Source organism: Haemaphysalis longicornis, unplaced genomic scaffold (genome assembly GCF_048455015.1).
Source record: "Haemaphysalis longicornis isolate Haplotype H1 unplaced genomic scaffold, Haemaphysalis longicornis Haplotype H1 scaffold_2, whole genome shotgun sequence".
Classification (NCBI taxonomy): domain Eukaryota; kingdom Metazoa; phylum Arthropoda; class Arachnida; order Ixodida; family Ixodidae; genus Haemaphysalis; species Haemaphysalis longicornis.
Genome location: NW_027526295.1, coordinates 29,054,713 through 29,081,968, shown reverse-complemented (window position 1 = coordinate 29,081,968; position 27,256 = coordinate 29,054,713).

Here is a 27,256-nt window from a genome sequence, read left to right as displayed (position 1 = left end):
TTGAGTCGGCTAGAGTCTCTAGTCCCCCCCCCCCGGGCATTCCCCTCGGCAACAATCTTCCCCGGGAATTGAACTTATGTCTCGTTCGCATTTTTTGCCTTTTGGTTTTCGGCAATTTTCTGCTTTTTATCTCGGTATCTTTCAAATTTAGGTTTTTGCGGATTAGCTAGAATATCTTCCTTGCATTTTACCAGTTCAGCTGATTTGGCTTCCTCGGGTTTCCGACTGCTGTGCTTCATAGCCGATTCGTCAGGCTCACTGACGCATTTAAGATCTTTTCCCACTCCTTTCTGTCGGTGTCACTAAACGTGGACATTGAAGGTGATAACTGGAGCCGGAGACCTTTGGCCGCTGAACTATTGTTCACGTAGGAATTTAGTTGATAGAAAGAGAATAACTTTAATGAAAACCATCGATGTTAGCCGAGCCGTCGGGCTAGCTTGCTGCGCTAGATGAGAGAAGAAAAACAAAACAAAAAAAAAGAGAGAAAAAAATGTGAAAACGAAATGATGTCATTTGATGCGGCCAAAATTTTCCATCACAAAACTCTGTCCCGTTCTTTGCTCCGAAGAAACTCCAAAAGAGCTTTGATTGCACGCGCAGCCTGACTGGGACCCGACCATGGACCCAAAACAGCCCTCAGCTCAAGTCCCGCACTAAGCTGCCTGCACAGAGATAATATGAGTTTCTGTCTGTGCACGGTGTACTTTGGATACACGCATATAACATGATGGATGTCTTCTCGTGAGTCACATTTGGAGCAAAGAGGTGAAGATGCCTGCTGGATTTTGTACAGGTAATGTCCCGTGTAGGCCACGTTCAAGCGCAGCCTATGCAGAATGGCGTCCTCGTGCTTGCTAAGTCCAGGTGGCATTCTGAAGGTGCACTTGGGATCAATCTCATGAAGAGGTGCGTATTGCTGCTTTGCATCAGTCCAGATAGACAAATGCGCAGTCCATGCGGTTCATGAGGCGAGTATTGCCGCATCCTTTCTCGTGAATGGGATCGGCACAGCTTCAGTGCAGAGACTGTGGGCAGATGAGGCGGCTTTGTCAGCTGCGTCGTTGCCGGCAACTCCGCAGTGGGCAGGAAGCCACTGCAGATCTACGCTGTGTCCCCTTTGTATGGCTTGTAAGTGCAAGAGATTGATTTCCCAAGCCAGCTGTTCTTTTGGAAGCGACTTCAAGCTTTCTAGTGCTGACCTGGAGTCTGTAAATACAGCCCATTGATTGGCCGGCTGCTTTAGAATATACTGAAAAGGAGCGCGCAGCCCAGCCAGCTCAGTAGCTGTCGTCGAGGACTTGTGGCTCAATAGGGCGCAGATGGTAGTGAGCGACGAAGGAATCGAGATCCCTATCGCCGACGATGTAGCCGTCACTGAGCCATCAGTGTACACAAGAGTGTGGCCTTTGTATTGGTTGTTAATATTCTCTAAGGTAAAAAACTTTAAGAGAACTCCGCCTTCCGCTTAAATCCAGGTACCGTGGTGACAATTTTTATAGGAGGGAATAGCCACGGAGGGTGAGGAGAAGAGGCTGAAGGCTGACACTGGGAGGGCATAGCGTGCTGCACTTCAGAGGCCCAGGCGGCAGCAAGAGGATGCCCATGTTGCTTTGCCACAACGCGCAGGCGCGTGCGAAGTTGCTCCATTGCCTGCAAAGCAGTGGGCGGAAGCCGTCTGCTCTCTGTCATGGTTCCCATTGTTGAGGTGGTCTTCGGGACACCAATACATATCCTCAGTATTCGAGCCTGCAACCCCTCTAGTATTTTATAATTCCCTTTGGAAAGAGAAGTCAGAGCTGGGAGGCTATAGCGAAGTAAGCCTTCGCAGAGGGCGTCGTATAGCCGTAAAAAACAGCTGACGCCACATCCATCAGTGCTGTTGGAAAGCATGCCGAAGATGTGCGCGAATGATGTTAACTTCTCTTTTAGGCTTCGGATGTGAGCCGTCCATGTCAGATGGCGGTCGAAGGTAACACCCAAAAACCTGTGATTGGTGACATACGGTATCGGTACGCCTGCGGCCGTTAACTGGTAGTTTGAGACGTCCCGCTTTGTAAAGGCCATGACAGCGCACTTTATCGGTGATATCGCGAGGCCACGTGTCGCGAGAAAGTTCTCAATTAAACTTACTGCACGCTGAAGTCTCGATTGGAGCACACGCCTTTTGCGGCCCGAGCACCAGATAGAGATATAATCAGCGTACATAGAGATTTAAATCGATTTCGGCAGGCATCTCTCAAGTCCAATCATTAAAATATTGAAAAGAGTCGGGCTCAGTACCCCTCCCTGAGGGACACCACGGGTCCGGTTATGGAGGGATGTCTCACCATCCGCTACAGACATGTAGATGGTCCTATCAAGGAGGTAATCAGACATCCAGTCGTACATTCGTCCCGCGATGCCTACAGACCTCATTGCTGTCCAGACAGCTTCATGGAGAACACAGTCGTATGCCGATTTAATGTCAATGAAGACTGCAATAGTAATTTGCCGTGCGAGCTTTGCGTGCTTCACATGTGTTGCAAGGGCAATTACGTTGTTAATGCTGCTCCGGCCCTTGCGGAAGCCCGACATCTGCGACGGATAAACGCTTCTGTCATTCAGATCCCACTCTAGGCGAAGCAGCACCATCTTCTCCATGAGCTTCCCAATGCAGATTAGAAGCGTAATAGGCCGATACGAATCAATATCCGTGGGGTCTTTCGCAGGTTTCAGAACTGGCACGATACGAGCTCGCTTCCACCCAGGCTCAAGACGGCCGGTCTCCCAGGAGCGGTTGAATATTGACAAAAGCACCGCTTCGCATTGCCGCCTAGAAGACATAAAACCGATAAGTTTATCTCGTCTGGGCCCGGAGAAGAGGCTTTGTTGACTGAGCACAGGGCAGCTTCAAGTTCTGCAATACAGAATGGTTCGTCCGTGTAGGGTGTGTTCGGTGATGGGTTCGCAGCCCTGGAAATAGTCGTTGGTGAAGATCTCGGTGCGGCAGTCATTTTAGTGCAGAAGGCTTCAGCGACATCCAACTCGCTTACCTTCATTCGCGGAGAAATTGAGTGTAAAGGGTGCAACTGAGTTCGCGGTGCATGAAGACCACGCACTAAACTCCATATCCTTGTCAGCGGCTTCCGAGGGTGTAGCTTCGAACAAAAGGACGCCAATTCACGTTTGGCAAGCTTTTTGAGATATCTCTGAATGAGCTTTTGCGTGCGTCGGAGGCATGTGGGGTATATGGCACTTTTTTCTAGGTTAACGTAGTGACAGGAATTATTTGGACCACCTCACGCCAGAGGTGGCCGCACCTGAGCCGCCGCGCTATGAATTTCTCGCACGCGATGGCCCCGTGCAAGTCACCTGGGCGTAGCTGAATCGGCCGTCCGGCAGCGCTACAGGACCATCAGTCGGAGCAGCACCGGGCTTGGAGCGTCGCGGGGACCTTCGGGGAGCCGCGCCACGATTTTGAAGCTCAATTTATGTTTTTCTGGCTGTGGGAGCCTCTGCGGGAGCACCTGAAAGTAGAAAATTAAAGATAACTACAATAACAAAACCACAGGCGATAATAAAGCCCGCAAACTAACCAAATGACGAATGAACAATGGTACACCATGTCTCTACGATCGTTCAGACAAGCCTGTGTCTTTTAAAAAAGATTGTCCGAAGTGTTCGTATGGCGGCGGATTGGCCAGCGAAGCTGTTTTGATTTCATTGGACTGCGCACATTTATGAATAACATCCCCCTCGCGAGGGGCACGATCAAATGCAGAGCATTTCCGCGGGGGGCGCGCCTGCAAGTCGTATGGATTACGTATTGGTTCTTGTTTATGTAATTGTTGTCTTCCAGCGTCGACATTGTCGATGAAGTCGATGGTGAAACGTGAAACGTGCCGTGAACCCCCTGCCGCGGCTATGACGCAACGTGGAGTGGCTATGACGCAACGTGGCGCGGCTATGACGCAACACAATCCACTTTAATCCAATCCAATCCAAATCCAAACCAATCCAATCCAAGCCAAGACAAGCCAATCCAATCCAATGCCCCTCGCGAGAGAGTGTTATAGTGCCGAAATCGCACCACCACACGAACGCGTGATGTTGACGTCACGATCACGCCACATATGTTAGCGACCGGAGCGCGCGCGAACGACATATGTGGTTTAAGCGCGAACAGACCGCGGCGAGCATTCTTTCCTCCATGGCGGCGAGAGAGCGCGATGCGAGCGCCCCCACCTGTTCTTGCGCGCGAACCGACTGTTGATCAGCGCGAACCCAACGCGGTGAGAGAGGGTGTTGCGCACGTCCCCACCTGTTGTGCGCCCGAACCGTACGCGGCGAGCGAGGGTGTTGCGAGCGGAGAGAAGGGGAGGAGGACGCGGGGGAGAGGGCGCACCTGTGGCCGACGGTTGAATGAGTCAAGGATATAAGGCGCGTTCGTAACCTCCCGTTCTGTGTCGGCTTTGTGGCGTAGTGGGTAGAGCACCATGTACCTTACGTTCCGCCCGCAGAGTCGTGGGGTCGAAACCTGGCGCCGGTAAGTGTTATTTTTTTATATAGCGTAGGGGGAGCGATACGGACTACGGACGTCAACGCCGGTGACATCGTGAGTTACTGAAATGCTCTGCATTTAAAAAACCCGAGTACGTCTGGCGTAGCTGCACAATCTGGGGCGTGGTCCGCCCACTCCCGTGAAGCGGGCGGTGTTCCTGAAGGGACGTTTATGACCGGAGCGGGTCATAAACGTCCTATGGTCATATGAGCGGGCCATATGAGCTAGCTGGTCATCACGGCCACTCCATTGTAGGTGGGGTGGATTCCGTCCACCACGAACAGAAGAACCGGCGGCAGCCACTTCTTCCCATCGCCGATGTAGTGGACATTCTGGCTGTGGCGGCAGTACCGCCGCAGCGACGCGTTAAGCTGGCAGCCCTCGTTGTTTTAGCGTTGCACGGCTTTTCTCTTGGCGCCTTCACGGCGGCGGTTTGGGGTCTGTGGAACGAGCAGTGTGAATAATGTCTTCGCAATGTCCGGGCGTTGACGGCGAACAAACTCCCGTACGCCACACCGACCAATTCTGTCTCACAAAATCCGTCGTCATCGGCGACTCCCAAGCCAAGCATTTGTTTGCACATTTTGGCGCCCTCAGGCACGAAACACCGGAGTTTATTTGCGAACTTGATGCAACCATCGGTGACATTAGGTCCCTCTTGGATTTCGTCCCCCGGACAGCAAACGCGTTGGTCTTCCACGTCGGGGAAACGACATCATGAAAGGGCACCGATCGGCCGCGAGCACATTCGACTTGTACCAGGACGTACTGGAGTTTGTTCGCCGTGATTGCGAAGAGATTCATCACACCGCTCCTACCACATACCCCAAACCGCCGCCGTGGAGGCGCCAACGGAAGAGTGGTGCAATGCTACAACAACTAGGCCTGTCGGCTCAGCGCGTTGCTGCAGGAGTAATGCAGCCGCACACAGAACGTCCACTACATCGACCATGGGATGGAGTGGCTGCCATTGGTTCATGTGTTCGTGGCGGACGGAGTCCATACTATATACGAGGGAGTGGCCGTGATGATCAGCTACTTGCATCAACCTCTCCTCAGGAACGCCCCCCGCTTCACACGGGATTTGGCGGACCACGCGTCAGATTGTGCAGATACCCTGGCCGTCAACGGACTTTTGGACTTTCCTGTGCTTCCGCAGAGGCTTTCACAGCAACAAAAGGCTTCGCCTTTCGACCGAATAAAGTTATTTTCTCCTCCTCCAGACCGATTGGAGTTCTAAATTTTCTAAACTAGCCATAGGATTTACTTGAAGTGAATTTAGTGCTGCAAAATATCATGAGCTAATTGCTAATTTGGCATATTTCAGAAAACTTCAGTGACAGAGAAGGAAAATCCCGGGACGCTCGCCGCCGAGTCTGTACACAAAGCAGCCGCGTCGGCGGATTGCCTCGAAAGCGCGTCATCCGTATTTCATATTTGCCGCGCTTTCGAGGCGCTTTTTCAAAGAAAGTGCTACGAGTTGTGCCGTGCCTCCGCCAAATGGCGCCACGGGTCCCGCGACCGAGAGAAGACGGAGTGAAACATCCCTCTCTCGAGGGGCACGACCAAATGCAGAGCATTTCCGGGGGCGCACGACGTTAAGTAGTTTGCGTTACGTTAATGTTGTTGCACTTGTTGCAACTGCTGAAGAGAGAGCGGTCGTAAGCAGTAATTTGAATGAGTCAACGATATAAGGCGCGTTGGTAGCGTCCCATTCTGTGTCGGCATTGTGGCGCAGTGGGTAGAGCACCATGTACATTGCGTTCCGCCCGCAGGGTGGAGGGATCGAAACCGGGCGCCGGGTAGTATTTTTTTTATACAGTAGGGAGGGGTGCGGTGCGGACTACGGACGTCAACGCGGGTGACATCGTGAGTTACTGAAATGCTCTGCATTTAAAAGATGAATTCAACTTCAAACGCATGGGGTGCGCTCGTCGAAGGTCCCCGCGACGCCCCACCCCGGTTGCTGCGGCGGCTGGTGGGCCTGCAGCTCTGCCGGCTGGCCGAATCAGTGAGGCCCCGTCGACTCGCGTGCGGCCGTCAGGTATGATAAACTGACAGCGCGGCGGCTCCGGTGAGCTGCGCTCTGGCGTGAGGTGATCCAAATCATTTCTATCATTACGTAAAACTGTGGAAAAAAAGTACAACTAACCTCACATGCCTACTATCTACATTCGTATGTGTAGTATAATTCTGTACCCAAGGTGCTCCGGCTACAGTTATCACATCAATATCTACGTTTAGGGACACTGAGAAAAAGGAGCGGGAGAAGATCTTAAATGACGCGTCCGTGAGCCTGACGAAATCGGTTATGAGGCGCAGCAGTCGGAAGGCTGGGGAACTCTGATCAGCTGAACTGGTAAAACGCAAGGAAGCAATTCTATCTAATCCCGAACGATCTGAATGGGAAAAATACGAAGATAAAAAACGGAAAATTGAAGATTTTCGGACTGAAACCCAAAAAAAAAACCCACCATGAGACCAAATTAGTTCTTACGTACTGTTCCAAGACTTCCCAAGTGAACAACATCTCGATACGACATTTTAATATTATAAGCAGAGGTGGGCGGACTCACTTATGAGTATGCTCACTCAAACTCATTTGGGCTGAAAGTCACACGTGAGTTTTAGTTTGAGCGAACGCGAGGCTATTGTGACATGGTGAGTTAGAGCTTAAGTGAGTTGGAGCCCAACTGTGTTTGCGTACGCCTGAGACCGAGTGAGTTCTGAATCCATTTTTAGTTTTAGTACATCTTGAGTTCTGGGTACATTTTTAGTTTTCAGCACATTTTTAATTCTGGTTTTTTGTGAGTTTGGGTGCATCTTGAGTACTAAGCTCATTTTGAGTTTGAGTACATTTTGAGTTTGGAGTACATTTTGAGTTTTGAGTATATTTTGAGTTGGAGTAAATTTTGAGTTGAGTACATTTTGAGTTTTCAGTACATTTTAAATTTGAGTGTTTTTGAGTTTTGATTACTTATGAGTGGCCTAGGAGACAGCTACGGTAGGCGGTTAAGTTTCATTTGTCACTTTTGGGCTCGCAATTCAGTTTACCTGTGGTTACGGCAGCATTCACGATGCGCATGGTCGGTTGGTGGGGAGGTGGAGGGGGGTGGGGCGTGCAAGTAGTCTGATTTAGAGGCTGGGCGTGTGAATGATAATCGACTATTGAGGTCATAACAACAGTTATCTCTCCTTTTTCTCTTGATGGAGATCCTCTAAGAAGGTATAAGGCGGTGGTTCTGTTAACGCCTGCTTCTGTTAACGGTTTGATTTGCTAGGGTCAAAAACGTAGAGGTGAGCGCCGAGGGGAAGGGGTGGCGGCTGCTCCCTCCGCTGTTTCAAATGAGTTGTGAATTGAATTGACTGGGCGACGCCCCTTTAGATAGAATAATGACCGCATCATGAGATAGATTGTGTAACAATTCAAACTGATGTGGCTAAGTCGTGTAAGGTATCAAGATAAGGTCCCGATTAACGGAACCACGCGAGGTAAATTCAAAAGTGCTTCCTAAGCGCAGTCATGAGTCAGTGATAATAACATTCGGTTAAAATTCAAAATAATGCCGCAGGGTGGGGGGGAATAATATTCGAGGTCTACATAAGCAAAATCACGTGGGACAAAAATGCGTTACGGTAATATTATGACCTAGTAATTGATAGTCCTAGACAGGGTTAAAATTCAAATTCATAGCGCTAGGGCATGTGGCGAATAAATTTAAAGGTCTCGATGACGGGAATCACGTGGGACAAGTGCAGAATTGCGTCGTGATTATTATCTCATGACAGTCCTAATGGGTCAAAAACTGGGTACAATTCAAATTGATGCCACTAGGGTGTGCGGGGCGTCAAATTGAACGTTGCGATGCGGTATGGGTATGCGGTAGGGCTATGTCATGAGATAGTCATCGTTAGTCACTATTTGGGTTAAGATGCAAATTGTGGAGTGCTAACTGGTAAACCCGCATTTTATTTTCAACGTGCTCGTTACAGACAGACAAAAACTGCTCACTTTTGGTGAATTTCTTATGATTTCTCTAAAATTATAAAGGCTCGAAGCCATGAACTTTCCTTGATCAATGTTCTTTGCCTCTCGCTGCTACTTCTTTACTGTGTGTGTGAACAAGCATTTTTTTCTCGAACTGTCTTCGGAAAAGCGTTTTCGACCTTCGATTCTGCTGTTATGTGAGGCAACTGAGCTTTAAGTGCTTCTTCCTTTCACGAGAAGGCATGCCTTCTCCTTTTTCAATGCCTTTGTGTAAAAGTGAAGCTAGAACGTCAATACGAATTTAATAGTCATGGACGAGGAGAATGGCAGACTTCTTCAGTACGTCAGATGCTCCGTAAATGCTTACAATGTCTGGAAGGATACGTGTACGGGCTTTGGCTTCATCCTGCGCAGTGCGACAGACGCTGTAAGCTACTGTGAAGCGAAACACTCAGCGTATGGTTTCCCCTATGCTGCCGAAGGTAGGGTCAAAATCTCGACAGAAAAGAAGCAGGGGGGTTCTTCAAACTCTTCGCTCACAGGGAAGTCACCATCTTTAGCGTTTTTATGGCTGGGTGGGGCCGCGGGTGCGCTTCTCGGTTGACACTTCTTGCTCGGGGAAGTTGTTTCGGCTGGTACTTCGGAAGATTGGGAAATTGCGTGATCACATTTTCAGGGGGCAACCGAGGCCTGCCTCTGTAGATTGAGACTTCTTCGTTTATGTTCAATTTGCCGGGAGATGTACTTTACGTCGACGTGCAGCTCGCACATAGCGGTGTTTTCCTTGAGCCGCTTTTCAGTACGTGGTATTTCTCTTCGCCACTGCGCCAATACAGACGCGCGTCCTTCGGAACGCAAAGCAACGACAGTTTCTTTTTGCCGTACTCTTACACCGTAGAGCGGCCCGCAACAAAGCTGTGGCTCTGCTTTGGCGCCACTAATGTACCCTTAAACTGCTACGGCAGAGGAAATAAGGGGGTGCTTCTCTCTAGTCAAAGCGACAATCGTATTGCAGACTAGCCGCGCGCGCTTCACCAGGCTTCGTGTAAACAGTGCGTTGATGATGTATAAACGACCGCACGCGCCACCTCGCGGATCCCTATCGGTGGCTTCAAAGCGTCTCCCAGGCCCTGCATGCCGCTAATCACACTTTCGTATTCTAGCCACTGTACAGATATGGCGGCATACACTTGGTGCCGCCTCAGTAACCTCAGATTTGCTGATGACGTTGCCTTGCTAAGTAACTCGGGGGACGAATTGCAAAGCATGCTGTCCGCACTGGGCGAACAGAGTGGAACCGTGGGCCTCAAAATTAATATGCAGAAAACTAAAGTAATGATCAATAACCTCGGGACAGCACAGCGGTTTGAGATAGGTGGCGAGACAGTGGAAGTGGTAAGCGAATATATCTACTTAGGCCAAGTTGTGACCCCAGATCCCAACCATGATGCAGAGATAATTAGAAGGATCAGAATGGGGTGGGGTGCATATGGCAGACATTCTCAGATAATGAATAGCAGCCTACCATTGTCCCTGAAGAAGAAAGTGTATGACAGCTGCATCTTACCGGTACTCACCTACGGGGCAGAAACTTGGAGGCTCACTAAGAGGGTTCAACTCAAATTGAGAACGACTCAGCGGGCAATGGAGCGGAAAATGATAGGTGTAACATTAAGGGACAAGAAGAGAGCGGAGTGGGTCAGGGAGCAAACTGGTGTTAAAGACATATTAGTAGAAATTAAGAAGAAGAAATGGACGTGGGCAGGGCAAGTAATGCGAAGGCAAGATAACCGCTGGTCATTAAGGGTAACAGAGTGGACCCCTAGAGAAGGCAAGCATTGCAGGGGGCGGCCGAAAGTTAGATGGGCAGATGAGATGAAGAAGTTTGAGGGGATAAATTGGTCACAGTTGGCACAGGACCGAGGTAATTGGAGAATAATGGGAGAGGCCTTTGCCCTGCAGTGGGCGTAGATAGGCTGGTGATGATGATGATGATGACACTACTTGCCCTGTATGCATTCCGCGCCATTGAATAACGGCTATAGCCATGAGGTTGTCATGGCTAGCCGTATATTGGATTAAAATTACCCCCCCCCGCGCGCGCTCGGGATTCTAGGGTATCAAATTTACGATCTTGATGATGGGAATCACGTCATGCAAATAAAAAAGGCTTCGTGGTTCTAATCATGAAATAGTCATGGTGAGTCACAGATTTGGTTAAAATTCAAAGTCAGGCAGCTAATGCATGTGGGGTATCAAATTCAAGGTTTCCATTAGGAAAATCACGTGGGGCATATACGTAATGCGTCCTGCTTTCAGTCATGAAAGCCATGGTTAGGCATATTTGATTAAAATTCTAAATGATACTGCTATGGTGCGTGGGGTATCAAAATAAATGTCTCATTCAGCGGAATCACGTGGGACAAATATAAGGACGATTTCTGGTTATAGTTATGGGCTAGTCATGGTGAGTCATAGATTGAGTGAAAATTTAAAGTTACGCCAATAGGGCTTGCTGGTGTCAAGTTAAAGGTCTCGGTGAGGGAAATCGCGTGGAATAAATTAAGAAATGCGTCCTCCTTATCATCATGATATAGCCATGGGTAGTCAGAAATCGGGCTAAAATTCAAAGTGATGCCGATTGGGCGTGCAGGGCATCAAAATATTTGTCTCGGTGAAGGAAGGAGGATCGGCTACAGTCATGGAAAATCATGGCACTGAATAGTCACCTGTTAAGTAAAAAAAGTTCTTATTCAGTGCCCCATAGATATAATAGTGCTCGTTAATTGTTGGTGCGCCATCTAGTAACCATGGTTGCCTGGACACATCGGAGCACTCAACATCCGTCAACAAGCCTGCGTTCCCATGAAACAGCTTAGGAACTATAGGGCTGATATAACTCCAACGTATACGGTCAGAAGTAAGTGGGTTGGCGCCGTTAGCAAATGCCTACAATCACGCGCAAGATAGTGCCAATTTCTAAGCATCACTTGCTGCTGTCGGTGCGTGAACGTGTTGGCAGTTAATACGCACTCCCATGCCTCATACTCAGTTTGTCGTTAAACAAGGCCCTGAAATACTCCTTTAATTGCACAGGTCGTCGACGTACATGCTGATGAAAGTAAAATATTTGCCGACGCACAACACTATTTTCTGCTTCCAAAAAGGGGCAACTTATTTGATACACCAATAATTCGGGGCCGTGTGCGTGCTTTAAAGAACTTTAGCGTTTCAGCGGCGGGTGGGAACCACGAACAGCTATTTCCTGACACTACCGGGCATCCTCCGCGACCGCGACACTTTTATTTCACTTTCGCCTCAACTTTTAGATCCAAAGCATCTCTTAGTCGACCCTCCGTCATCAGCGCCTCTCCTACTGGTACCCCTCTCCATGCCAGGTATGATAACGCCGCTCTCCTCCTCGCCGGCCGGATCATCTCGTGCCGGCTCAGGAAGACACCGGCAACAGTGTCGCTCCAGGAGCCCTAATCAGCTGTGATAACGCCGCTTTCCTTGTCGCCGCTCGTCCTCGCCCCTCGGCTCGTCTCGTGGCGGCTCCGGAAGACACCGGCAACACTGTCGCTCCAGGAGTCCCTCCCTTGTTGTTGCGCCGTCCAGACCCCCACTGCGCATGCGCGTCTCTCCTCCATTCTTCTCTCCTTCAGCTGTATAAAAAGACGTGCGCGCGCTGCGCGGCGTTCAGTCAGGGTGATGAAACTCCGTCTTTTTCTGTCCCGTGACTGCAGCGATCCTAACGTTTGGGGGCTGTACTACATACGCGCATCAATGAACGCTGTTGCTGCATTTTAGATGCAACGCATCTCATTCACCCGCCTTGTCCCTGCATCCGGCGTTGTCGTCGTCAGCGTCCGCCCCTCCCCCAATATCCTCGCCGCGCCAGCTGCGCTCTCCGCCGCTCACCCCCTCTCCTATCCGATAGCGAACACTCTCTCACGAGGGGCATTGGATTGGATTGGATTGGATTTGGATTGGATTAAAGTGGATTGTGTGGCGTCATAGCCGCGGCAGACGCACTTGCGCCGGCGCGTCCCCTCACCGTTATGCGCGCTATAAAACGCGGTGCCTGCGCCGGTCCGCTCTATCGTTCCAGCGCCGTTCCTCCGCTGTCCAACGCTGCAACGTGAAACCCCTTTGCGTCGCATCTACACAGGGGTTCCCGCGAGGGGAGGTGGGAGTTTTATTAAATATATTACCAGGTTACTTAATAATTACGGAGTTTTTAGTATGCAAGTGAACTTAAGAGTTGCAGTTTAAGACGGCGAAAGTACGAGCACCTTCCGGAGTGGAAAGCGGAACCGTGCCTTTCTACTTCGCACCGCTGAAAAGGGGTGTTTCTTGTCGCGGCCATAGGTATGCTACAATCCACGGTGTTCCGAGGGCCGTTTTTACCACCGTAAAGTTTGTTTCGTCGAAACAGACGCATGAATGGATTCGCGCCGTCATCGCAGATCATGCTGTACTGAGTGGTGTCAAAATTGTTCACGCCAGGCCGCATAAAATTCCTTGGTTGGATCCCGGCGGACGAAATGTATGATCTGTATGCTGCTTGTTTTTCTTTTTCTACGCTTGCACGAGATAGCAGGATGCGGTTGCAGCAGTAGCCTTATAATTTAAGCGAGCATACGCGTGCACTATTTTTTTATTACATTCTGATTGTCTTCTTTGACTCTTGAAGTGCACATAAAACGCGCGGCAGAGCATCTGGTATATATTCCAATGTCTACATTAGCTAAACACGTTTGTTTATACGTGGGTTTTTGATTTAGTTCGTTTCGATCGTGTGTTTTGCATTTTAGGGTAAGTGAATGCACGGTATGCAGCAAAATGTATATGAGGCAACATATACAATAACTAATGGAACAGTGTGCGCCTGTCTGCACTCTTTTTATTAGCTTTTGATTGACTGCGTTTTGTTTGTTTTCATAGCATGCGCTGTTGTTGTTATTATATTATTATTACTGTGATTTTTATAATTAATATCAGTATTACGGTTATCGCTATTATTATCAGCCTATTTATGTCCACAGCTGGAGGAAGGCATCTTCCATACACTTATGGCTCAAAGGGGGGTCCGAAGGTTCATACGGTGTTGTTAGCCCTTTGATAACTAAGTAGTGGCTACATAAATGACTTTATTTCGTATTAATCGTGTGTTCTGCATTTTGTGTTCACGTGAATCAATGGAAAATAGCAGAAATAATTTGTAGCAACAAATATACAAACTAAGCAATTACTGTATATCTTTATAATACAATCATAACTACAATTCCACCACTTATAATTTATAATTTACGCTCCAGTTCCGTGCTTCGAGTGTCATATTTAAGTGCACGAACGATATATTCACAAAAACGCAGTTACAGCTATAAGGCGATAAATAATTAAACAATGCATGTTTAACCTATGCCAGTAATTTAGTAGAGGTTTTCAAATAAGGTTTTTATCACCAGTTTACTGCTGGCCCCGAGAAATGCCTGAAGAATACATAGTGCACGAAATTATATATGCATGAATAATTTCTTAGCGATTCTGGTGTGGGATGGCTGCTTTTGTCTGCCGAAATGGAATTTGGGTCAGGAGGAGAAAGGTGGGTCGTTTCCACCGAACATTATGATCGCACAAATAGAAAAACGTATCCGCGTCTCTTAATAATAAAGTCTGATTTTAATTTAAAATTTGCCTTACCATTGGTGTTGTCACAAGTCGTCTTTGTAGCCAAGATCAGTTTAAGAAAGACATATCCCTAATATGTCAGATAACTTTTATTTCGGACACAGATGCGTGTTTTCACTCAAAACTATGTGCGCCTGAAAGGAGCCTTAAAGCTAGTATTCATTCTAACCAAAATATACAAATGTGCTTGTTGATGTTCCAGATATCGCGTTTGGCTCCAGTGTGCGAGAAAGCAGGACCTGGCTCATTTACAACCTCGACAGATCTACAGCAGATACCGGCTTTGTCCTGCCTATTTCAGCAGCAGAGGCTACGCGGACCTTGGACAGACAAGGCACAGGACACATATGCACTGGCTGTGCCATACAATTTTCTTTGCTACTGAAAGCGCAAAATATCTAAGTTGTGTTTTAACTGTATGAATGATACATTTAGGCAACAAAAATTAAGGCAACTGTACTCTTTATTCTTGTCTAGATTGTGTGCACTAATAAACCAAAACAACGTTGTACTTAGAAAAAGTGGTGCAAAAAGAAGTTTACTCGCAAAACTGCATCAATCAGAACAAAACAATTGCCCTTTTGATAATGTGGTGGGTTGCGCAACAGGAACAAGGTCGGGCGCTGGCCATGTGAGTATCTTCCACTCGCTCAATTTACCTTGCATGTGCGTTACAATTAAATTTGGCGATAATTTGCCCCCCCCCCCCCCCCGCTCGGCTTTTTAGCCCTCATTAAGATGGCGTCTCCAAGTGCATGTCTCCAACGCGCAGTCATGTTTTTAGTACTTCCCCCAAACACCAGGGGTTTGTCCGGCGCTGCTATCGAATTTCGCGTCCCATGCAAGGTATAGGAAGATTCACTTCCCTGGTTCAGTTTGCTCCGAGACACCGCCTGCGCCGGTTCTGCTCCGGTGTGGAACCTACAAGGAACCCCTATGCTTTGCATCACCACATAGTTTCCTTTGGGGAGATGGTGTAACTTTTTCGCATATCCGAGGTGCAGCATAAGTGTCCGGGTGGTTTTTGTCGGCTTCGCGTTGATGAGATGAACAGAACACACGTCAAGAGAACAGAAACGTGCGATAAGAATTGAACATGAGGGTGAATAAACCGCGCTTCCAGAAGCAGCGTACGACCGTAGGTATATTGGAAAATTTGCTTGGTTTATTGGAAAATTTGCTTGGCGCGGCAGCACTTAAGGGGCGCAGAAAATTAGTGCAGTGAATAGATTCCGCATATGAAGAAACTTCTTTTGTCGTGGTGCACATCACACGTTTGTTGCATGAGTACTTTGCCCTAACGCTTATGTTTGTTCAGCCAATAACGGCGTAATCACGTCCGGAGGGGTAGATTTTGCACATCGCCAAGTAAAGGCAATGACGGCAACCTGCCCACGATTAAGAAAATAAACATCAATTGGGGAGAAAAGTCGAGAGTCCTGCTGGCACGCCAAAACGTAGTCTCCATAACAGGCAACCCCCGTCAGGACAAAGCGGGTTGGAGACGGAATTTATGGGGAAATCTGACAGCTCTCGGACTCTTTGAACGTTCTCTTTATATCCCTGTTGAACGCGTCGCTGCTGTCCTACCGAATAAATGACAATTACCGATTGTGGATGCCGCCTAGACATCTGATATCCTCGTGCACCACAGAGCAACATAGTGGGACTGCGACGACATCTCTGGCCCCGCAGTCCCCAAGAAATACCCACCAAGTGGTGTATCGATCGTTATACAATGGGCGACGCGGCATAAGTCTGGTCTATACAAGTTGTAGAAGCGCGCTACAGTGCGCAGTAGGTGGCTGCGGGTGTTGACCCTTCCCGACATTTAAAAAACATTTTCCCCATCTCCATTTACTTCTTGCGCCTATGGCTGTTCACCAGCGTTGTTTTGATGGCTACGCGGGCCTTTTTTCAGACATTGCGAGCCGCTGGGTATCGACCAAGCCACGTTTTAACGATGGCCTGGTCAAATTCCGCAAGCACAATTGGTCTCTCTGAAGCACCTGATGACGGTTTTTGAATACTGGAAGGGCCTTGGGTACCTGGTGAAGTAGGAAGTTTATTCTACGATGCAGCCGTCTCCGAACACCGGTCCAGGAACCAATGATGATGATGATCAGTCCGCAGGAAGACGACGTGTTCCTCGAAGTGTTTAATTTATGGGATGATGTTGAAGTGAAATAAAGGAATTTTCACGCTTCGAAGCTTCGTGCTTACAATATTGCCGTCCTTCAGACTCAACTCGCCATTACTAAGTAGCATGTGTTCGCTTTAACTACACGTGAATCCCGACATCGAAACGAATAGTTATACAGCCCGGATAGGCTTACCACAGAACTCAGAATTTTCCCTTATGAATTGACTGCATATATTGATCTTACGATGCGGTAATTGCCTGGTTTAAATTTTCTCCCTCAAACCCTTCCCTTTGACAACTTTTTTGCGATAAATTTGCGCGGTTGGCTCTTAACTAGTACTGATCAGCTGGATGCCCTTTTTAGCTCCCCCACATTTTCGTTCATCGACACCTATCATTTGATACCCCACACAGCCTGCCGGCATTTTTTTTTAATTTTAAGCTAACTTATGACTTCCCATGACTATCGCATAAGGATTATGAGGAAGCATTTCTTATTGGGCCCAAGTGATTCCCCTCATCAAGACTTTGAATTCGATATTCCATACCTCGCGGCGGCGGCACCACTTTGATTTTTATCCCAGTCGATGACTCACCATGGCGTCATGATTATGAAAGGTAGAACTTTTTATTTGTCTCACGTGATTTTCCTCATTCATACCTTCAATTTGACACCCCACACCCCCTAGCGCACATCACTTTGTTAACCGTATTTATGACTCACAATTACTGCGTCACGATTATAACCAGGAAGCATTTTTTGTCACACGCGAATCACCTCACCGAGATCTTCAATACAATACACCACACACACTAGGGGCATCCAAATTAATTTTAAAGCATTGTATGGCTCACCATGACTATGTCACAATCACGACCAGAAAGCATTTCTTATTTGTATAACAATATTTTCCTCATCGGAACATTTAATTTCAGACGCCACACGCCTACAGGTCACATTATGAAGCCCAAGCTTTATTATGACCAGGAATAAATAGGTGAAGATTTTGACAACGAACCGTTTTTGTTTGTCCCACGTGATTGGACATAGTCGCAGCAACGAGAACACAAAACTAAAACGATGTCTTTTTTTGGCACAGCTCCTTGTCAACCTGATCGGATCTTCGCTCTGCGCAAGTGCCGTTCTTGGTTTGGGTGCTGAATTGTCCTCTGCCTATGCAATTGTGCCTGGAAGGTGGTCTTCGGTGGTGGCACGCATCCGAAGTTTCTTATCACCCCCGTGCACGATAGTCGCGACATGTCCACCCGTATGCCTCACAGAAGCTACCACTACACCGTCTCCTTCAACGAAGCCATCGATTGTCCAATCATCACCAACCCTCGGCATGTGACGTACCGTACCGAAGCTAAAAAGGAACCAGCCATCGGCTTCAGCTGCAGTGGGCATAGGGGCAACAACGAGAACACTATGTTAAACGATGCCTTTTTTGCCTCAGGTATGTTACTTTCATGATGCGTACGTACTCCGTAGCGGTGACCGCTCTTTAGTGCTGCTGCTGTGCCCACGAGTGTTTGTTTTGCCATGTTCTAATGGAGTGTTTTACTTTAAAAGTCTCTTAGTGAGTGGTGACGTGGAACTTAATCCCCCGCCCTACCGCCGCCCGGAACCAAAAACGACAACTTGGCACTCGCCCCACTACTCCTTCTTGCGGCACTTCTAGTTCCACACAAGAGGTGGGTTCTAGGCCCCTAGTAGTCGATAATAGCAGCTCTGACAAACCTGATGTTGCCGCTTTACTTTCGCAACTGCTGGCAAGTCAGCAACAAATCGCCAGTGGTATTGCTGAAATCAAGCTGAGTTTTAACAAGAGATTTGAATGTCTCTATTGGCGTGTGTCGGTGCTGGCAAATGCTTCCAGCGATTCCAACTCAAACTGCATATATCGGGTTGCGCTCCCAGATAACGTCGGCTAACACTTGCACTGCCTAACTAACTTCCAAAATTGATGATCTCGAAAATCGTTGACGGCGCAGCAATGTAATAATTTACGGGCTAGCAGAGAAAACAAATGACGGTTTGGCGGCTAAGGTTACGTCATTTTTTACGGAAATGCTACAGATCGAATGCCCTCAGATCAAACGGTGTCAGATACTCGGAAGACAGCACTCATTGTCCCCGTCCAATCATTCCTAATTAAGATACTCCATTCTCGTGATAAATCGATAATTTTTAAAAACGGAGCAAAGTTCAATGTAGCTAAAATATACATACATGAACATTTCTCTCCTATAGTGCGTGCTCTGCGTAAAAAAATATGGGACGCCACTGATTACATTCGTGCTATAGGGTATTCTTTGCACACGAGCAAATTGAAGGCATCATCTGCTATGCCTTTCCAAATGTGGTCAACTTTATCCTGCTCTGACATGTGGTCGTCAACTTTGTGGCAAAGGGCCAGTACACCTAGGATGTAGGCTACGTACGGCTCAGTTGACGTCTGCGCTCGCGACGCAAGCTGATTTTTGGCAGCGACCTGGCGACCAGATGACTTGCAAAAGCGCTTAACCGTCTCTGCCTTGCAGCTGTCCCAACTAGTAAGAGTTGCTCCGTGCGTATTGTACCACGTCTCCGCGGCACCTTTCAGCTGGAACGAAAGGTTCCCCAGCATAAGGGTGGGATCCCAGCGATTGTGGGCCCTCACACGCTCGTAGAGACTGACCCAGTCCTCCACGTCGACGTGGTTGGTGCCGTAGAAGAAACCTGGGTCTCGAGGCTGGGATACGACTACAAGCGGCATAGCCGCACTGAGGTGTGCAGAAGGCGGTGCCATGGGGCGCCTTGCTGATGACGCCCACTTCGATGATCTTGTGATCACAACCTCTGAGACAGCCGTGTCCAGGTCTCACGGGCCACGGAAGGGGTGGGTAGAGCCGGACGGAGCCGAAACAGCAGTCTCCACCAAATGATACGCGGTAGTCCGGTATTTGCAGGACGCACAGTAAGACTGACTAAGCGCCGTCTAAGCAAGGGGCCGAACTGCACGCACGCGCGTCCCTCTTTGAACAACCGCTTTCAACAACGCCCACGAGAACATTTCATTCTCCCACTCATATTCCGCATCTGCCATTAATTTTCTCGATGTTTCAGTGAGAATATCAGACAATAAGCTTGTGACCTCAGTGTACAGGACGCCAACATACCGACATCAATACTTGCATTTCAAAAGCAACAACGTTAAACAATGTATACTCGGAATACCATACAGCGAGTCTCTGCGTTTTAGAAGGATATGCTCTGACCCAGCTGATTTTGCCTCTAACTTTCAACAAGTAACTAATGACCTAAGAAGACAACAATACCCACCGTATGTCATCAGTGATGCCATTCGGAAGTATGAGAATAAGGACCGCCGCCACGTGATTACCTACCCAAAAGCCAAATCTTTCAATACGACCCCCAACCTTATTCTAACATATGCCGCTTCATCCTCCAACGTAAGCTGCATACTCAAAAAGCACCACAACATTTTACTTCAAAGCGTAAGGTTGCGAAGTGCTTTCCCTGAGCATCTCCGCGTCGTGTACCGACGTGCGAGGAGCATCACAGATATTGTAACGTCATCTAAGGTCAACACCCCCGTTTCACAGGCAGCGGACCCTGCAATAAGCCTAGGTGCAAACGGTGCCCCATGATGACTAAAGCCTCTGTCACCACCAGCACCACGTCTTCATTCTCTTTCCAGATAAAAGGAAACCTTGACTGTGACAGCGCAAACATTGTCTACCTTCTTGAAAGCACCATATGCCACGCCCAGTACGTTGGTCAAACTGAGAATCCGTTTAGAATGAGAATCAACAACCACCGAACACACATAAAGTCCATACAACACCTTCCCCTATTTAGAAAATCTAGGCCACCCCTTCAGGCGTTCACAGCCACGGTGCTTCAGTCAAATTTCAAAACGCATTATGACTGTGAAGCCCGTGAATCGTACCTTATTTACAAGTTTAACACTATCTTGAGCGGCATAAATGAAAACACTGGGCGTTTGTCTTGCTCGCCCAAGCAAACACCGGAGAAGGCAGATGCAACGAACCACTGAGAAACTTTGTTCTTAAGAAGAAGCGCTTTTACTTCTTTTCTCTCTTTTTTGAAATCTTTGTATTGTCTAATGTGTACGTAATGTACTTTGTTCTGTGTCAGTGCACTGCTAGTGTATTGTTTCCGCCCCGTATAGGCACGAATGTATATAGAGTTCACCATTGTACCCCGTGCTTTATTTTATTTTTTTATTATTATTATCACTCTGTGTCTTTTGCACTGAACAATGGCTATTGGTAATATGATCTTGCATGAGCGCTCTTCGACAACTTCATGTTGCACTGCATATCTCGCTCTTTGTATGTGTTATTTAGCCTTAGGTCCACTTATATTTCGTTATTTATGTGATCCAGCTTAAATTAGCGTTACTTTGCATTGTATTGTCCTTTCATTGCATGACCTTGCTTTTCTGCGTCCGCCTCGTGTACGGCCATCACGTTTTATGCAGGAAATCGCTCGCGCGTTTTAAGCCCATGTGAAACCACGTACTGTTTTGTGGCTTTCTTCGAACCTCTTTCATCCCCGCATTCCCCCGCTACGGTTCTCGCGCACCACCCGCTAAAAAAACCCCCTCTCTTGTCTCAATCCCCCTCTTCCTTCCTTCCTCTTTCTTTCTTTTTTTTTGTGTGCGTGGGTGAGTGTGTGTTAACGCTTGCACTAGGCGTCCGTAGTTAACTCTGATCTCCCCCACCCTGTTTTTCTAACCAGTCAATTTCCTGTTAAGAAACCAGCAGGAAACGAGCCCCTCCTTAGTTCCTCATTTTCTTGCTTCCCCGTGGTGACTTTAGTGCCATGCAACGCCTTCCTTTTATCCTATAGCCTCGCCTGCCTTGATTACGTCCCCCTTTCCCATCTGTTCTCCGGCACACTCCAACGTTTCCTCCCCCCCTTTGCGTTCTGGGGCTTCGCATAGTTCGTGTTGCGTAGAGCCTACGCTTTGCTTGATACATCTTCTTACTCCGCCCACAACTGAAATGTATTTAAACCCAACTGAGCTGCACTATTTCTATCTTTGAAAAAGACCGGTCCCCGGTCGAAACGTTAGAATAAATGTTGTCATGTTTTTCAGTTTCACTTCTCTATCCTACAGCTAACCTCATCGCCAGGAACCTCTTCACTTAACTATATATCTATATATATATATATATATATATATATATATATATATATATTGTGAGCGTGAAATTGGCAAAGGATAGGTTTTGCAACGGGAAGCGGCCAATATCCCTTTTATGCTTGTTGTCGTTTAGACATTGCGCGCGTTCATGATCATCTCATTCCATCTTCCTTCTCGCCGGTTGATCATCATCTCCGCTGCAGGAACGGTTGCTGTCCTTTTGTGTCTGTGCTGGGAGCTCGCAAATAAAGCGAACCTAAAGCGTTCCCGTCGACTCTCTCAATATCTCAAGTGGTGAAGGCTGCTTTTGATTCCGCCGTCTCCCTCTCGCGGTCGCACCACTGGAGCTCCGATCAGGTCGGCGGTTGCTACTGCCCAGCAGCTCCATGCAGCACGAGAGCGGCCACTCGGGCAGCAACGCTGCGGCCCCGTCCAGCCTCCCATCATAATCACCAACGGTCAGCGCGATCCTCCGTCGTTCTCGGGCCTCCGGGGTGAAGATGTTGAAGATAGGCTGGATGAATTCAACCGGGTAAGCGCGTTCAACCGATGGGACGATACATTTAAGCAGAGCAATGTCTTGGTTTCCCTGGATGAAGTGGCGAAGACCTGGTTTCTGAACAACGAGGCAGATACCCCTGATTGGACCACCTTTGTAGAAGAGATCCGTAAAATGTTCGGCACGTCGACTCGTTCCGCTGCAGCCAAAAAGAAACTCGAGGCCACGGTGCAGCACCCGTACGAGACATACTCTCGTACATCAAAGATGTCATCGCGCTTTGCCGACGAGCTGACAAGGACAATTCGGAAACCGACAAAGTGCATCACGTCATGAAGGGAATCTCCTCTTTCGCCTTTAATGCTCCGGCGGTACGGAACCCTACCATGATTGCTGACGTACGCACGATCTGTCAGCGCCTCGACCACCTGCAGTCCAATCGCATTCAACAAGATTGTTTGCCTACCGGCTCCTTTTCGATTCAGAGCTCCGTACTTTCATTCGGACTATCATCCGTGAGGAGCTACAGCAGCGTGACGGAACCTGCATCCAGAGCGCCCACGCCCACACTCATGGCCTGCGTGACTTGATTAAGCAGGAGGTGACATGTATGACCCCCGTTGAGCAGCCAGGTCGTCCTGCTCCGCTACATGCCCAGTTCTACTCTCAAGCTGTTACAAGACCAACCCTGCCTATGGAGCCAATCGCTCCTCCGACTGATCATGGCCACTTGACCGCTATTTCGGCACCTGTGCCTTCACCATCTTCCTTTCCTACGTGGCGAGCAACCCGGCCAACGAGTGAACGACCAGTGTGCTACTATTGCGGCATACGAGGACACATTTCTTGTTTTTGCCGGCGACGTCAGTTGCACGAGCGCCGAGGTTACGCACCGTACGAACGCGACACCTACTTCGGCTACGCCCCTCGTCAACGCGTCTACTCGCCATCTCCGTGCCAACGTTTTCCTCCTCGGGATGCTACCAACTTCCCTCCTGACTCACACCTGGCTAGACGTCGCTTTCCTTCGCCCTACCGTTGATCTACATAGCCCTTGCGCCCGGCCTCTCTCGTTGGTGAGAACCGTGCGGAAAACTAGATGCGGATGTTTCTTGGTGTGAAACTGCGTCGCCAAGGAACAGTGCAAGTCCGCTTTACCGGCCATGCAATACGTTGCCTGTTACAGTTGAGGGAATAATGGTTGAAGCACTTGTAGACACCAGCACCAGCATATCTATAATCAATGGAAGTTTGTGCTCTAGACTACGCAAAGTGAGAACTCCTTACTCTGGTCCAGCCTTACGTGGTGCTAATGCGCTATGCTTCAACCCTCAGGACATTGTACAGCGCGTGTGATCATCAAGGGCATTCGTCATCACATTCAGTTTGCGATACTCTCTCCATGCCCTCATCAATTTATTTTAGGATCGGACTTTTTGCAATTCGCATCTGCTGTTATCTCTTGTGGAAAGCCGATGATTGACATCACCGAAACGGACCTTTCTAGTGTCACTGACGATCCAGAGCTCCGCTTGACGTGTACTTCCGACTTTACCCTGTCTCCTGGCGAAGAAACCGTAATCTCCTTAGCTTCAGACGACATTGTTGACGGCGATTTGTGAATTGCACCAACCTGAAATTTCTTCGTTCGAGGACTACTAATACCCCCGTGGCTTGTCCGTTTTTCAAATGGGTCCGCCTTTCTCGCCGCAGTCAATAGTACAACCGAGACCATTTTGGTACCTCAAAACGCCACTATTGCTTTTGTTACCCGCGATGACGCTACAGCTGTTCTTCCTCTCAGCTCCTTATCACCTACGAATATTTCATCGGATTCCAAATTGCAGTCTGCTGCTGCTGGTGCAGTTATCATCCCTGACTTTACTACAGAGGAAACAGGACAACTGTTGACCATGCTGGCCAAACACAAGTCATTATTCCACTTTCACACCTCGGTTCTGGGGCAGACTTCAGCGGCCACACATCGGATTAAAATGGATGGTTCCTGCATCATTCGCCGACGCCCGTACCGCGTGTCGCCTAAACAGCACAAAATTATCCAAGAAAACGTCGACGACATGCTGAAGAGAAACGTCGTTCGTCCTTCTGCGAGTTCCTGGTCATCACCCGTGGTGCTGGTTCAATAGAAGGACGGATCCGTGAGATTTTGTGTGGATATCGGGCACTCCACAAAATCACGCGCAAAGATGTGTACCCGATGCCTCGGATCGACGATACTTTAGACACCTTGCAAGGCGCAGAATATTTTTCTAGTCTTGATCTTCGATCCGGGTACTGGCAGATCCCCATGAATGACGCCGATAAAGAGAAAACCGCTTTCGCAACACCCGATGGACTCTAGGAATTTAATATCATGCCGTTTTGGCTTTGCAACGCTCCGGCCACCTTTGAGCGAATGATAGACAATGTTCTTCGGGAATTGAAATTGAAAACGTGCCTGTGCTACCTCGACGACATTGTTATCTTTTCGTCCACGTTTAAAGAGCACCTCCAGCGCCTTGATCTTTTTAACTTGCCTCAGTAATGCCGGCCTGCAACTCAACGCAAAAAAAATGTCACTTCGCAAGTAAATCTATCAAAGTGTTGGGTCATTTTGTTAGCAAAGATGGAATTCGTCCTGACCCCGACACAATTACAGCCGTCATTAATTTTCCCCGACGACTCCGTCAGAAAGAGCTGCGCAGTTTTCTGGGATTGGCGTCGTACTTCCGTTGTTTCATTCGCAACTTTTCTGCAATTGCTTCACCGCTGCACAAACTCCTCGCTGTCAATTCTTCATCTGACTGGTCGGAAGATTGTGCGACAGCGTTTACAACACTCAAGCAGGCCCTCACTTCTTCTCCTGTACTCAGAAATTTTGATGAAAACGCCCTAACAATAATCCATACAGACGCCAGTGGCCATGGTATAGGGGCTGGGCTCTTGCAATGCACTGCTTCTTCTATGGAAAAAGTAGTTGCGTATGCCAGTCGCACGTTGACGCAAGCCTAAAAAAACTATACCATTATGGAGCAGGAGTGACTCGCTGTAGTTCGGTCTATTCAAAAGTTCCGGCCCTACTTGTACGGACGTCATTTCACTGTTGTAACCGACCACCACGAACTCTGCTGGTTGTTGTTCATCAAAAACTTAACCGGACGCCTTGGCCGCTGGATACTTCGCCTACAGGAGTACAACTTTACCGTGACATACAAGGCCGGCAAGAAACACGCTGATGGCGAGGCTCTTTCACATTGTCCACTGTCATCCACGGAGGACAATTGCTTAGCGTCTGCTCAGCAAGTGGCATCTATCCCTATTGCCGTCGCGGAACCTGTCAGCCCGAAACTCCCATCTGATCTCGTCTCTCTTCAGCGTTCGGATACGTACTGTCGCAACCTGATTGACCTTTTCTACGGTTCCGCTCGACCACCAAACAGTCGCTCACGCCGCCAACTGAAAAAATGTAGACTCTTGAATGGTGGTGGCCTTTACTACTACAATTACCACCCTACCGGCGACAAGTGGGTCCCCGTCGTTCCGCGTTGTCTTCGGTCACACATTTTGCGACGTTTTCATGACGACACTACGGCTAGTCACCTTGCCTTCCAGAAGACATACTACCGCATCAAAAGCCATTGTTTTTGAACCTCTCAACCGGCATCGCCAAGTATGTTGCGTCGTGTGAGCCATGCCAATGCCGCAAACGGCAACTTCGGCCCCAGTGGGGACGCTCCAACCCCTTCCATGTCCTTCAGCTCCCGTCGATATTATCGGTATTGACCTGTAAGGACCTCTTCCTGTAACTGCAGCCATCCATCGGTGGGTTGTCACAGCAGTGGACCACATGACCCGTTATGCCGAAACTTGACCCGTTATTTCCTCGGGCTGCGCTTCAGAAGTTGCAGGCTTCTTTTTGCGGACCATTTTCCTGCGCTACGGTCCGCCTGGAGTTCTCCTCAGTGACCATGGACAAATGCTTCCTTTCTTCGCTACTTTCTGAAGTGCTTCGAGCCGCTAACACCACTCATAAAACTACATCGAGCTACCACCCGCAAACAAACGGTCTGACGGAGCGCTTCCATCGGACTCTTTCGGACATGCTTGCCTTCTACATTGGCCCTGACCACACCAATTGGGACACCATTTTTCCATTTGTCACCTACGCCTACAATGCCGCGGTGCAACAAGCCACTGGATTCTCGCCATTTTTCCTCGTCTATGGCCGTTCCCCTTCTTCTGTACTTGACGAGTCTTTTCTCTCCGCACGTATCGCGCCAACAACGAACCTTCCCGACCAGTTTTTTTCTAGACTGGCTGGCTGCCCCAGTCTTGCCTGTTTGAGCAAGGTGGCCTGTCAAGAAAACCGGAAGTCTCGCCACGACGAGAAGCATCGTTCATTCGCTTTTCAACCTGTTGAAGAAGTTCTGCATGCCACTACCCTCCGTGTTCCTGGATTGTGCGAGAAGCTCTTGCCCCGATTCATCGGTCCTTACAGGATCCTGGAGCAAACCTCTCCAGCGAATTACCGCGTCACGCCTATTTCCGATGTCACTGACCGTCGGTGCCGGGGAACTGAGATTGTACATGTTTCCCGAATGAAGCCGTTCATTCGCCGCGATGGCTCTATCTCACAGTGACGGCCACGATGGCCGCTTCAGCCTTATGCTTCGTTGTCGTTTACACATTGTGCGCGTTCATGATCATCTCAGTCCATCTTCCTTCTCGTCGGTTGATCACAATCTCCGCTGCAGGAACGGTTCCTGTCCTTTTGTGTCCGTGCTCGGCGCTCGCAAATAAAGCAGATCTCAAGCGTTTCCGTTGACTATCTCAGTATATATATATATATATATATATATATATATATATATATATATATATATATATATATATATATATTTATATATATATATATATGTATATATATATATATATATATATATATATATATAGTCTGAAACGATAAAAACTCACACAGAGCGCGAAAAAAAATAAGGATAGTAGAGACAGAGACAAACGAGAAAGACGTAGAAAATAGAAATAAGTTTACTGACGTTTCAGTGAGCGGACTCTCTTTCTTCAGAGTACGAAATAAGTTCGTTTCAGAGCTATATATATATACAGAAAATGTAGCCAGGGCGAGGGCAAGGTAAGAGGAGGGGGAGTTTGTACAAATGGGTCATGGTTGGTGGGTAGCAAAAGAATGAAG